This window comes from Narcine bancroftii, chromosome 5 (genome assembly GCF_036971445.1).
Source record: "Narcine bancroftii isolate sNarBan1 chromosome 5, sNarBan1.hap1, whole genome shotgun sequence".
NCBI classification, from domain to species: Eukaryota; Metazoa; Chordata; class Chondrichthyes; order Torpediniformes; family Narcinidae; genus Narcine; species Narcine bancroftii.
The window spans coordinates 212,595,632-212,607,912 of record NC_091473.1 but is presented as its reverse complement, the minus strand read 5'-3'; the positions used below and the strand labels follow the sequence as shown (position 1 = coordinate 212,607,912).

Below are 12,281 nucleotides of genomic sequence, written 5' to 3'. Positions count from 1 at the left end.
GGATAATCCACCCGCCTGTCATTTCTATGTGCCAATAGGAGAGTCGGATGACGGAAAATGCGCCCTCTCACGATCCGCTCCAGCCGCCTATCCTATTCCCTTTCCCTCATTGGACTTGCTACCCAACTGTCAAATGTTCGGGCCAATTGGATCGCGGAGAGAGGGGAAGCCCGACCAATCCCGTGTCATGTGTTCCCCAGCCGTTCAAAGAAAGTCCGTCCCGCATCCTTGCTCTGTCCAATTCGAGCCGGCGGATCTGTGAGCGATTGGTCAGAAGCAATACCTCACTCACTGATTGGCAGGTGGCGTTGACTTCAAAGTGCCTGCGGGTAGTTTCACGTCATAGTTGGGCCAGTGGCGCAATGGATAACGCGTCTGACTACGGATCAGAAGATTCCAGGTTCGACTCCTGGCTGGCTCGGTGATAGTATTACTAATTCATTGGAACTTAGTAATCATTTTAGTACTAATAACTGTGCACCAGGCAGAGAAGGACATATGTTAATGGACTCAACATCAAGTTTCATATCCTTTTGTTCTAAGGCTAGCCCTGGTCAACCTTACGGCCACCAAGGGGTTTCTTCAGAGAGTCCTTGTACAGGTCCACGAGTTATGTCCACCTGCTCGTATGACAGGACCCAGCTTCCAATGACAGCCTGAGCTCCCTATAGAAGCTGGAGGTCCCTGTTTCCCCAGCAGCCTGAGGTCCCAGTTCCTTGACATAACCAACCTGAGTTACAACCAAGCCTGAGGTTCCCATTACAGTCATAAGTCAGGGACCACTTGTTCCTTATTTTTGGAGACCCTCTGTCACAGTGACCAGTTCGCCATACAGCACAATGTTCGGGAGGTGATGATTCTCCATCCTGGAGATGTGCCCTGCCCAGCGTAGTGAGTGAGGTCCCATTTGGAGGATTGTACTCTGTTTTGGTCACCGTGCTGCAGGAAAGATGGTGTCAAGCTGGAGAGGGTGCAGAGAATGTTTAGGAGGATGTTGCCAGGACTCGTAGGCCTGAGCAATTTCTACAGAAGTATGGTGGAAAGTGAACTGACCAGCTGCATCATGGTCCAGTACAGGGACACAATGCCCCTGAATGGAAAGCCCTGCAAAAGGTAGTGGACATAGCCCAGGAAATCACAGGCAAATCCCTCCCCACCGTCGAGAACATCTACAGGGAACATTGCCATCGGACAGCAGCAGCATCAATCATCAAGGGTCCACACCACCCAGCATAAGCACCGTTCTCACCGTCGCCATCAGGAATGAGACTCACACCACCAGGTTCAGGAACAGCTGCTACTCCTCCACCATCAGACTCCTCAATCAGGGACTCATTTGGGCTGGAGTCATGTGATGGAGTAGTGGCTGGTCGGGTGGAACCAGCCCTCTCCAGAGAAACGAAAAAAAAAATGTGAAAAGACAGAGCTCAATAAACATAAAATACAGGAAGAGAAAGATAAAGTTACAGAGAAGAGACAGAAGATGGCACCCAAAAGAGAAAAAGTAAGAATAACAGTGAAAAGGGAAGAAGAAAAATCACTGGAGAAGAAAGAAGAAGGCCTTACCTGAACATCAGAGCAGAGAGCCGATCTCCGGAGTTGGTGAGTCCCCGGAGGAGCGGTGTCCTCCCGACCAGCGGACTTCAAAAGTGGCTCTCAAACCCACGAAGAGTTGTGCATGTGCAGTGCGCAAGTAAAAGAAAAGGTTAACACTGGCAGGAGGGGGACACACCTGAGGAGTGGCCAGCTGAGAGACGCCCAGTATCGGGACTTTCGGCTGGGGGAAGTAAACAAGAAAAAAGAAAAGAAGTGTGATGAGAATGAAGAGGGTGACCGGCAAAGGGGCGATCGGCAGGGGGATGACCTGCAGTGGGAGGCCCAAAAACGGGTCGACCTGCAGCAGGAGGCCCAACAACAGGATACACAGCAGCTGGAGGCCCGGCAAGGATGCAGAAGCAGCTCACCAGAGAAGGATGAAGATACAGAGAAGAGAAGAGAAGATGACACAGACACAGAAGAGGAGGAAGAAGACCCAAGAATTTCAAAGGAAAGAAGAAGGTAAAATAGAAGGTCAAAGTTTAGATAAAACCTTTTTCAAATAACAAATTAGGTCATTAAAAGAATGGCGATCATTAGAATTTAGTTCAATCAAAAGAAAAATGAAAAGAGCTGAAGACAATGCAAAGCTTAGAGTTGGTCATGACTGAAATAGGGAAAAGAGTAGAAAATGTGGAGGAATGAGAAGCTACTGTAGAAATGGAGATAAATGATTTAAGTGGGAAGTTGGAAGAGAGTGAAAAAAAAAGAGACACAAGATTTATTGTCACAAAAAATTGACGTATTGGAAAACTTCAGTAGGTGAAACAACATAAAAATAGTGGTCCTGAAAGAAGGCAAAGAAGGGTATGAAGGAATTTATAAAAGGATGGATCCTGAAGGTGCTGGGAACGACAGATTCACATGAAGAAATAGAAATCGAAAGGGCACATAGAGCGCTAGTACCAAAAATGCCACCACTTCAAAAACCAAGATCCATATTGGTACAATTTCTAAGATATACAATGAGAGGAAACATACTGGAGTAGGCAAGAAAGAAGGTTAGAGAAGACAATAAGCCATTGGAATATAAGGGACAAAAAAAAATGTTTTCCTGGACATAAGCTTAGAACTTTTAAAGAAGAGGAAGGAATTCAACACGGCAAAAACAATCTTATGGAAGAAAGGATATAACTTTATATTAAGACATCCAGCAGTACTCAAAGTATTTATTCCTGGGGAACGGAACAGACTGTTCTCAGACCCAAAGAAAGCCCAAGAATTTGCTGAACATTTGCAGGACAGGAGAAAGAAGGAGAAGTGACAAGAAGGATGAAAATATACAAAAATACATAAAAATATAAAGTAAAGATAATGTATATATAAATATTTAAAGATGGATAAGAGAAGGGGAAGAAGGGAAAAAAAGAGCTTTACGCGCTCTACAATTTTATTAACTAAAAGACTAGAGCATATCACAAGTAGGTCGACTAGTCCAGAATGACCTGGTCTGTCTAGGATCAATCCTTTAAGACCTGCCAGTAGGTGTGGCTACACTCTCAGCCAATCACAGTCATCCTACACTACAATCTGTAAATATACAGATTGGTGATAGAATCTGTACTATCACATGTGTATAGGAAAATAGTGTTCTCTGGGGGGGGGGGGGGGCTACTCAGCAGGTTCCACACCATCCCTAGGAAGTAAAGTGGAGCCAACATTTTGGGCTTGAGTTGTTCATCAAAGTGTGAGAGAAAGGCAGGCAGGTGGCTGAATAAAAAGGTGTGTGGGGGAGGATTGGGTGGTGGAAGGAGGAGGCAGGGAGCAGTGCAGGCTTACAGGTATTGGTAGATATGGCGGGAGGGTAGAAAAGCTGAGAAGTGATAGGGAGAGGGTGGCTTTCTCGAAGAGGGAAGGGTAGGATGTCAGAGTACAGACATGACATCGCGTACTGCCCTGAGATCTTCTTTCCTGAAAGCCGGGTAACATTTCTACTTATGACCAGCGCCAACAAAAAAAGCACACCAGAAAAGAAAGCTGGTGGGGAAATTTCCCTCTTGATCCACAATTTTGGGGAATTAGGCCATCATGAATGCGAACTTCCCCATCACTTTGGCAATAGCCAGGGAATGTCTAGCAGTAACGTGGAACCCTGATTCTCTTTTATGGATTAATCATTGGAATATGGAGACACAAATTTGTGTACCGCTGGAGAAAACGACTTCTAATTAATAGAACATGTTCAGGGATATTTGACAGCTTTATCTGAATTATTTAAATGCCCAGATAGTTTCTATTTATTAAATATTTTATATTTTCATCCCTTATTAGTAATTTAATATTTTTACCTTTATTTCTTATTTGATTGTATTTAATGTTGATGCCAACTCTTTCCTCTTTTCCTTGTTCTTTTTCTCCCCCTCAGTTCACTGTCTCTTTTCCTTTCTCTTAAGGAGGGGGACAGATTATTTCTAGGTTCAATGTGCATTTTAAGGAAATAATTTTTTGTATATTCGTATATACATTCATTGAGTCCTTTGTGTGTGCGCATATTCTTAAAAATTAAATAAAATATAAATAAAAAGATAAATATATTGAAAGTCAGGGTGGAGGACAGTGGTGTGTCCTGTGAGAGACTGACGCGGAGACTGACGCGGAGGCTGGGGCAGCCCAGCCTGGGGTCAGGGCGACCAACGTGAAGCTGCGGCGACCGAAGTGGAGCCCAGGATTTGTCGCTGTTGGCTCGAGGAGAGGGGAAGGGAGAGGGGAGAGAGGAGGGGAGGGGGTAGAGGGAAAGAGGAGGGGGAGAGGAGGACGGGGAGAATGCCTCACCGAAGTTTTGGAGCCGAACTGTGGACTGTTTGCGGGGCCGGGACTTCTCCAAGCTGGTGGGACGCTCCTGAGGGGCCGAGTTGTGGGGGTCGGTGGTAATGTGGGAGCCTGTGGGGCACGGAGGTGCCAATGCCATAACCCCTGGTACCAGAGAAGGTGAACGGAGAGACTGCCGAGGGCTGCTGCGGAACCCTTAGGGTGTGTTTTTTGGGGGGTGGGGGAGAAAGAAGTATCGGTGGCAGATTATTCATTTTTATACAATTGCAACTGAGTGTTTTTTTTATATATAATTAGTTTAGCTTGCCATTTAATGAATTGCATGTAAAGTTTTGAGTCTAAAGTGTTTATTCTAAATGATGCACCAGTCTCCGAGAGTCTTTTTTTTAAACTGCTCCTCATTCTAACGATTTTAAGAAACGATGATCAGATCAAAGTCCTGGCCCCGCTTTTGTCCTAGTTGTCCAGGGAGCCGGTCATTCTCTCTGACCCGGGACTCTCTTGTCCAGGTTGGGTTTGTTTTTGATTTGGTGTACCGCACTTTGGACCAACATTCCGCTGTGTTTAAAATGTGCTATATAAACAAAATATTCAATTCAATAAATATACGAAAGAAATATAAACAATGAAAGACTGACTGTGAAATGCAATAAAAAATAAATATTCAATAATAAATGTGCAAAGTGAATACAAGGTTTGTGGATGAGCCATGTAGGTGCGGGAATGGGGTGTGGAATTAAAATAGTTGCCCACAGTAGTGAAAGTGCATAAGTTAGGCTCCCAGCCCGCAGCCAGTCTCCCCGACGCCACCTTGGGAGCTCCGGATGCCCTGGGTGACTCCTGCAGATTCACAGGCGAAGTGTGGCTTTACTTGGACAACATGGGGCCAGAATGGAGGGGCTGAGTCCCTTCCTGCGGTCACATGAATAGGAGCCAAGGGGCGGGAAGGGAGGAATGGACAAGGGGGTCACGGAGGGAGTGGGCCCTGGGGAAGGCGGAGAGGGTGGGTGGGGAGAAAGATGTGTCTGATGATTGGACGTCCTTGCAAGTCGAGAATTTCCCTCCCATCTCACCCCATTCTCTCCCCCACCTTTTTATTGGGCACCCGCCTGCCTTTTCCACACACCCTGACAACGACCTCAGTCCCGAAAAGTTGCTCACCCTTAACATCTTGTGGATGCAGGGAGACCCGAGTTTCACCAGCACCCGTGGTTCCGTGACGTTTACTTCCCTCGACCCCCTTCTCCTATTCCCTCAACCCCCTCACCCTCTCTCCCGTCCCTCACCCCTCTCCCATCCCCTCACCCCAGCTTCTCCCATCCTTCACCCCTTCACCCCCCTCCCCTCCCCTCAACCCCCAGACCCTACAATCCTGGTCCCACCCCTCACACTCCCTGTCCTCACAGACCCCGAGAATTTTCGCCCCCAATCCCCTGAACCCCTTCCAGTCAGCCCCACCCCCCCGGCTCCCTCTAAACTTTCCCGGATCCAAATCCGAACTTATTGTCATGAGCATATCCTGAAATCCGTTGTTTTGCAGCATTATTACACTCGTCCACGCAGGTCTTTTTTTTTAATTTTTTTATTTTTCACACCATAAATCACATTAGCCATGATACACACTTTTTCCTTTTCACATATATACAGTGACATTTTCTCCCCCCCTCCCTCCTCCCAACCCACCCCCCCTCCCATCCATTTAAGGTATACAATCTAGGATACATTAAATCAGTCAGACAATGTTGTCACTCAACAAAAATACATCAGAAATTCTACTGAGTCCATTCTTTTTTTCCTTCTCCTTCCATCAACTTAGGTAATGATCGTCCCCGGTAGGTTTTCACTATTGTATTTAATGTAAGGCTCCCATATTTGTTTGAATATTTCAATATTATTTCTTAAACTATATGTTATTTTTTCGAATGGAATACATTTATTCATTTCTATATACCATTGTTGTATTTTCAAATTATCTTCCAATTTCCAGGTTGACATAATACATTTTTTTGCTACGGCTAGAGCTATCTTAACAAATCTTTTTTGTGCATCCTCCAAATCAATTCCAAATTCTTTGTTTTTTATGTTACTTGGGAGAAAGATCTCTGGATTCTTTGGTATATTGTTTTCTGTTATTTTATTTAATATCTGACTGAGATCTTCCCAAAATTTTTCTACTTTCTCACATGTCCAGATTGCATGAATTGTTGTTCCCATTTCTTTTTTACATCGAAAACATCTATCAGATACTGTTGGGTCCCATTTATTTAATTTTTGAGGTGTAATGTATAGTCTGTATATCCAGTTATATTGTACCATACGTAGCCTCGTATTTATTGTATTTCTTAACGTTCCAGAACATAATTTCTCCCATGTTTCCTTTTTTATCTTTATATTTAAATCTTGTTCCCATTTTTGTTTAGTTTTACCATTTGTTTCCTCATTCTCCTTTTCTTGCAGTTTAATATACATATTTGTTATAAATCTTTTGATTATCATTGTATCTGTAATCACATATTTAAGGTTACTTGCCTCTGGCAAACTCAAACTGCTTCCTAATTTATCCTTCAAGTAGGATCTCAATTGGTAATACGCCAGCGCTGTATCTTGAGTTATATTGTACTTATCTTTCATTTGTTCAAAGGATAAGAATCTATTTCCTGAAAAACAATTTTCTATTCTTTTAATCCCTTTTTTTTCCCCATTCTCTAAAGGAAAGGTTATCTATTGTAAAAGGGAGCAACTTGTTTTGCATCAATATTAGTTTTGGTAATTGATAATTTGTTTTATTTCTTTCTACATGAATCTTCTTCCAAATATTGAGATGATGTAATACTGGAGAACTTCTATGTTGTACCAATTTTTCATCCCATTTATATAATATGTGTTCAGGTATCTTTTCCCCTATTTTATCTAATTCTAATCTCGTCCAGTCTGGTTTTTCCCTTGTTTGATAAATATCTGATAGGTATCTTAATTGTGCGGCTCTATAATAATTTTTAAAGTTTGGCAGTTGTAAGCCTCCTTGTTTATACCATTCTGTTAATTTATCTAGTGCTATCCTCGGTTTCCCCCCTCTCCATAAAAATTTCCTTATTATTTTCTTCAACTCCTTGAAGAATTGCCTGAAATAAGTATAATATCCTTGGAAAAATGTTCATTTTAATACAGTTTATCCTTCCTATTAGTGTTAGTGGTAAATCTTTCCAATGCTCTAAATCGTCTTGTAATTTTTTCGTTAGTGGATAATAATTGAGTTTATATAGTTGGCCGAGATTTTTGTTTATTTGTCCACCTAGGTATCTTATTGCCTGCATTTGCCATCTAAATGGAGATTCCTTCTTAAATTTTGAGAAATCCGCATTATTCATAGGTATTGCTTGACTTTTATTTACGTTTATCTTGTAACCCGACACTTCTCCATATTCCTTCAATTTCTTATATAATTCTTTTATTGATAGTTCTGGTTCTGTTAAGTACACTATAACATCATCCGCAAATAGACTGATTTTATATTCCCTGTCTTTTATTTTTATTCCTTTTATATTATTATCTATTCTTATCAATTCTGCTAGTGGTTCTATAGCTAACGCAAACAATAAAGGTGATAGAGGGCATCCCTGCCGCGTTGACCTGCTTAAGTTAAATTGCTTTGATACATGTCCATTTACTGTCACTTTCGCTAACGGTCCCTTATATAATGCTTTAATCCAATTAATATACTTCTCCGGTAAACTGAATTTTTGCAATACTTTGAATAAATAATTCCATTCTACTCTGTCAAAGGCCTTCTCTGCGTCTAAAGCAACTGCTACTGTAGGTGCTTTATTTCCTTCTACTGCATGAATTAAGTTAATAAATTTACAAATATTGTCTGTTGTGCGTCTTTTTTTGATAAATCCAGTTTGGTCTAAATTTACCATTTTTGGTACATGCTCTGCTAATCTGTTTGCTAATAGTTTAGCTATTATCTTATAATCTGTGTTTAGTAAAGATATTGGTCTATATGACGCTGGTGAGAGTGGATCTTTCCCTTGCTTTAGTATTACTGTAATTATTGCTGTTTTACATGAATCTGGTAAGCTTTGTGTTTCATCAATCTGGTTGATTACATCTAGGAAGGGTGGAATTAATGTCTTTAAATGTTTTGTAGAATTCTATTGGGAATCCATCCTCTCCTGGTGTCTTATTATTTGGTAATTTTTTTATTATCTCTTGTATTTCTACTATTCCAAATGGCTCTGTTAATTTATTTTGTTCCTCTATTTGTAGTTTTGGTAGTTCAATTTTAGTCAGAAATTCATCTATTTTCCCTTCTTTCCCTTCGTTTTCAGTTCGGTATAATTGTTCATAGAATTCTCTAAAGTTTTCCTTAATTTCTTTTGGATTATATGTCATTTGTTTGTCTTTTTTCCTTGATGCCAATACCATTTTCTTAGCTTGTTCTGTCTTAAGCTGCCATGCTAGGATTTTGTGCATTTTTTCACCTAGTTCATAATATTTCTGTTTTTCTTCATTATATTCTTCTCCACCTTATATGTTTGTAGTGTTTCATATTTTATTTTTTTATCCACCAATTCTCTTCTTTTAGTTGTATCTTCCTTCATTGCTGATTTTTTTTCTATAATTACTATTTCCCTTTCCAACTGCTCTGTTTCCTGATTATAGTCCTTCTTCATCTTGGTTACATAACTTATTATTTGCCCTCTAATGAATGCTTTCATTGCATCCCATAGTATAAACTTATCTTCCACTGATTCCGTATTTATTTCAAAATACATTTTTATTTGTTTTTCAATAAATTCTCTAAAATCCTGCCTTTTAAGTAACATGGGGTTTAATCTCCATCTATACATTCTTGGAGGGATGTACTCTAGCTTTACTGTCAATATTAAGGGTGAATGGTCCGATAGTATTCTAGCTTTATATTTTGTTTTTCTTACTCTATCTTGCATACTAGCTGATAACAAAAATAGGTCTATTCTTGAGTATGTTTTATGTCTAGCCGAGTAATATGAATATTCCTTTTCTTTTGGGCGTTGTTTCCTCCATATATTCAAAAGTTGCATTTCTTCCATCGATTTAATTATAAATTTGGTTACTTTGTTCTTTCTGTTAATTTTTTTTCCCAGTTTTATCCATATTAGAATCCAAATTCAGGTTGAAATCCCCTCCTATTAATATGTTTCCTTGCGTATTTGCTACCTTCAAAAAGATATCTTGCATAAACGTTTGATCTTCTTCGTTAGGTGAATATACATTGAGTAGATTCCAAAACTCCGAATATATCTGACATTTTATCATTACATATCTCCCTGCTGGATCTATTATTTCCTCTTCTATTTTAAATGGCACATTTTTACTAATTAATATAGCTACTCCTCTTGCTTTTGAATTATACGATGCTGCTGTTACATGTCGTACCCAATCTCTCTTTAATTTCTTGTGCTCCCATTCAGTTAAGTGTGTTTCTTGCACAAATGCTATATCAATTTTTTCTTTTTTCAGTAAATTTAGCAGTTTCTTCCTTTTAATTTGGTTATGTATTCCATTAATATTTAAAGTCATATAGTTCATCGTAGCCATTTTATACTTTGTTTATCTTCCCTTTCCGTTTTTCCATCATTACCTTTCCTCCTTTTCCATTTGTTTTCTTATTTTAAACCCTTTATAAGACAACATTCCTAAAACATCAAACATTTTCCTTATTCTCCTATTTAAAACTTTTTTAGCCCCAATCTCCCCTTCCCCTCCTGAGTTGTCCTTTATCCCTTGTCGGACAACCACATCTCCCCTCTCCATTTGGGTTTGCGAATTCACTCGCAAGCGTCAGCTGATTTTGCAGTGACCGCAACTCCTCCCCACCCAGCCCCCCCAGAAAAGATTTCACTTTTCATATGTAACAAAGGTCACTCTTTTAGTTCCCTCCTTATTCCCTCTATTCCATTTCCTTCCCTTATTAATTCTTGTCTATACTATCTATATTTTCCTCTAAATACGGATACATTCACGTATGCACATTATACATATACACACTTATACCTCTTTACCCACATACATATAAATCGTGGTCATTTTTACTCTCATTACACGTCTTCATCCCTCAGTCTATTTTGTAATTGTTCTGCAAATTTTCGTGCTTCTTCTGGATCCGAGAATAGTCTGTTTTGTTGTCCTGGAACAAATATTTTCAATACCGCTGGATGCTTTAGTATAAATTTATACCCTTTCTTCCATAAAATCGCCTTTGCTGTATTGAACTCCTTTCTTTTCTTTAGGAGTTCAAAACTTATATCTGGATAAATGAAGATTTTTTGCCCTTTGTACTCCAGTGGCTTGTTGCCCTCTCTTACTTTTTCCATTGTCTTCTCCAGTACCTTTTCTCTTGTAGTATATCTTAGGAATTTTACTAAAATAGATCTTGGTTTTTGTTGTGGCTGTGGTTTAAAGGCCAATGCTCTATGTGCCCTTTCTATTTCCATTTCTTGCTGTAGTTCTGGACATCCTAGGATCCTAGGGATCCAATCTTTTATAAACTCCCTCATATTCTTGCCTTCTTCATCTTCCTTAAGACCCACTATCTTTATGTTATTTCTTCTGTTATAATTTTCCATTATATCTATTTTCTGAGCTAACAGTTCTTGTGTCTTTATAACTTTTTTATTAGATTCCTCTAATTTCTTTTTTAAGTCCTCTACCTCCATTTCTACTGCTGCTTCCCGCTCTCCATCTTGTCCATTTTCTTTCCCATTTCTGTTAAGGTCATATCTATTTTATTCATTTTCTCTTCTGTGTTGTTTATTCATCTTCTTAAATCATTAAATTCCTGTGTTTGCCATTCTTTAAATGACTCCATGTATTCTTTAATAAGAGAAAGTATATCCTTTATCTTGCCTTTCCCTTCTTCTTCTATTTCACTGTACTCTTCCTCTTCTTCTTCCTCTGGGTTGGCCATCTGTTGTTTCTTTGTTGCCCTTTTCTTCTCTTCTTTCTTGTTTTCATTGTCTTCTGTGTTCTATTCTTGCTGCAGGTGTTCTGCAGCTGTCATTGCCGGCTGTGGAGATCGACTCCCCAGCTGGTCACCCCTCCCGTCGGTGTGTTTTTTTCATGCGCGGTTGCGCACTTTTACTCGGCTCAATGAGCCATTTTTGTAGTCCACTTTCTACCGACCTGAGGGAGCGGGTTTCTCTCTCCACCGCGGGCCTCTTCGAACAGGTAAGGCCTTCTCCTTCTTCCTCCGTTGTCTTCTCTTCCTCTCTTCTTACCGTTGATTTTGATTTTTCTTTTTTTGTCGCCATCTTCTTTCCACCTTTATACTCACTTTTCTTTAACTTTTATTTCTGTGCCTTTGTGTTTTCCTTTGTTTTTTCCGACTTTTCTGGAGAGGGCTAGAGTTCACCGTCTGGCCACTACTCCATCACGTGACTCCCCTCCACACAGGTCTTGAAGTCAGTGATACCTGCTACAAAATAATTCAGTTCTAAGTGTGTCCTTTAATATGGACCAAAGCATCCTGCAGACACTCCTCCACCTCCCTCGACCATCCTTTCTCTATCTTCACCACTGGTGCTGTGGTCTTCAGCCTCTGCTTGTATACTGAGAGAAGGATCAGACTTGCTGAAGTGCAGTCATGGTCTGGCTTGGTAGATGTTCTTCATGGTGGTATCGCAGTGGGCGAGTGTGTTGGCTCCTCTGGTTTCACATGTTATATGTTGGTGGTAGTTTGTTGGAGACTTCTTCAGATTGGCCGGATTGAAGTCCTTTACGGTGATCAGGAAAGCATCAGGATGTGCCGTCTCATGGCTGCTGATCACAGTGCTCCGTCCCTCCAGTGCCAGCCTGATGTTAGCCTGGGGTGGAACGTACACAGCGACCAGAATGATGGCGGTCAACTCTCTCGGCAGGTAGAATAGGCGACA

The 12,281-nt window shown here is 40.6% G+C and overlaps 1 non-coding gene across 1 annotated transcript; it reads left to right on the top strand.

Annotated features, from left to right (window-relative positions):
• The first annotated feature begins 348 nt into the window (after positions 1–348).
• Positions 349–421, top strand: trnar-acg (transfer RNA arginine (anticodon ACG)). The gene has a single exon. It is a non-coding gene; the product is annotated as a tRNA-Arg (tRNA).
• Positions 422–12,281: the final 11,860 nt, after the last annotated feature.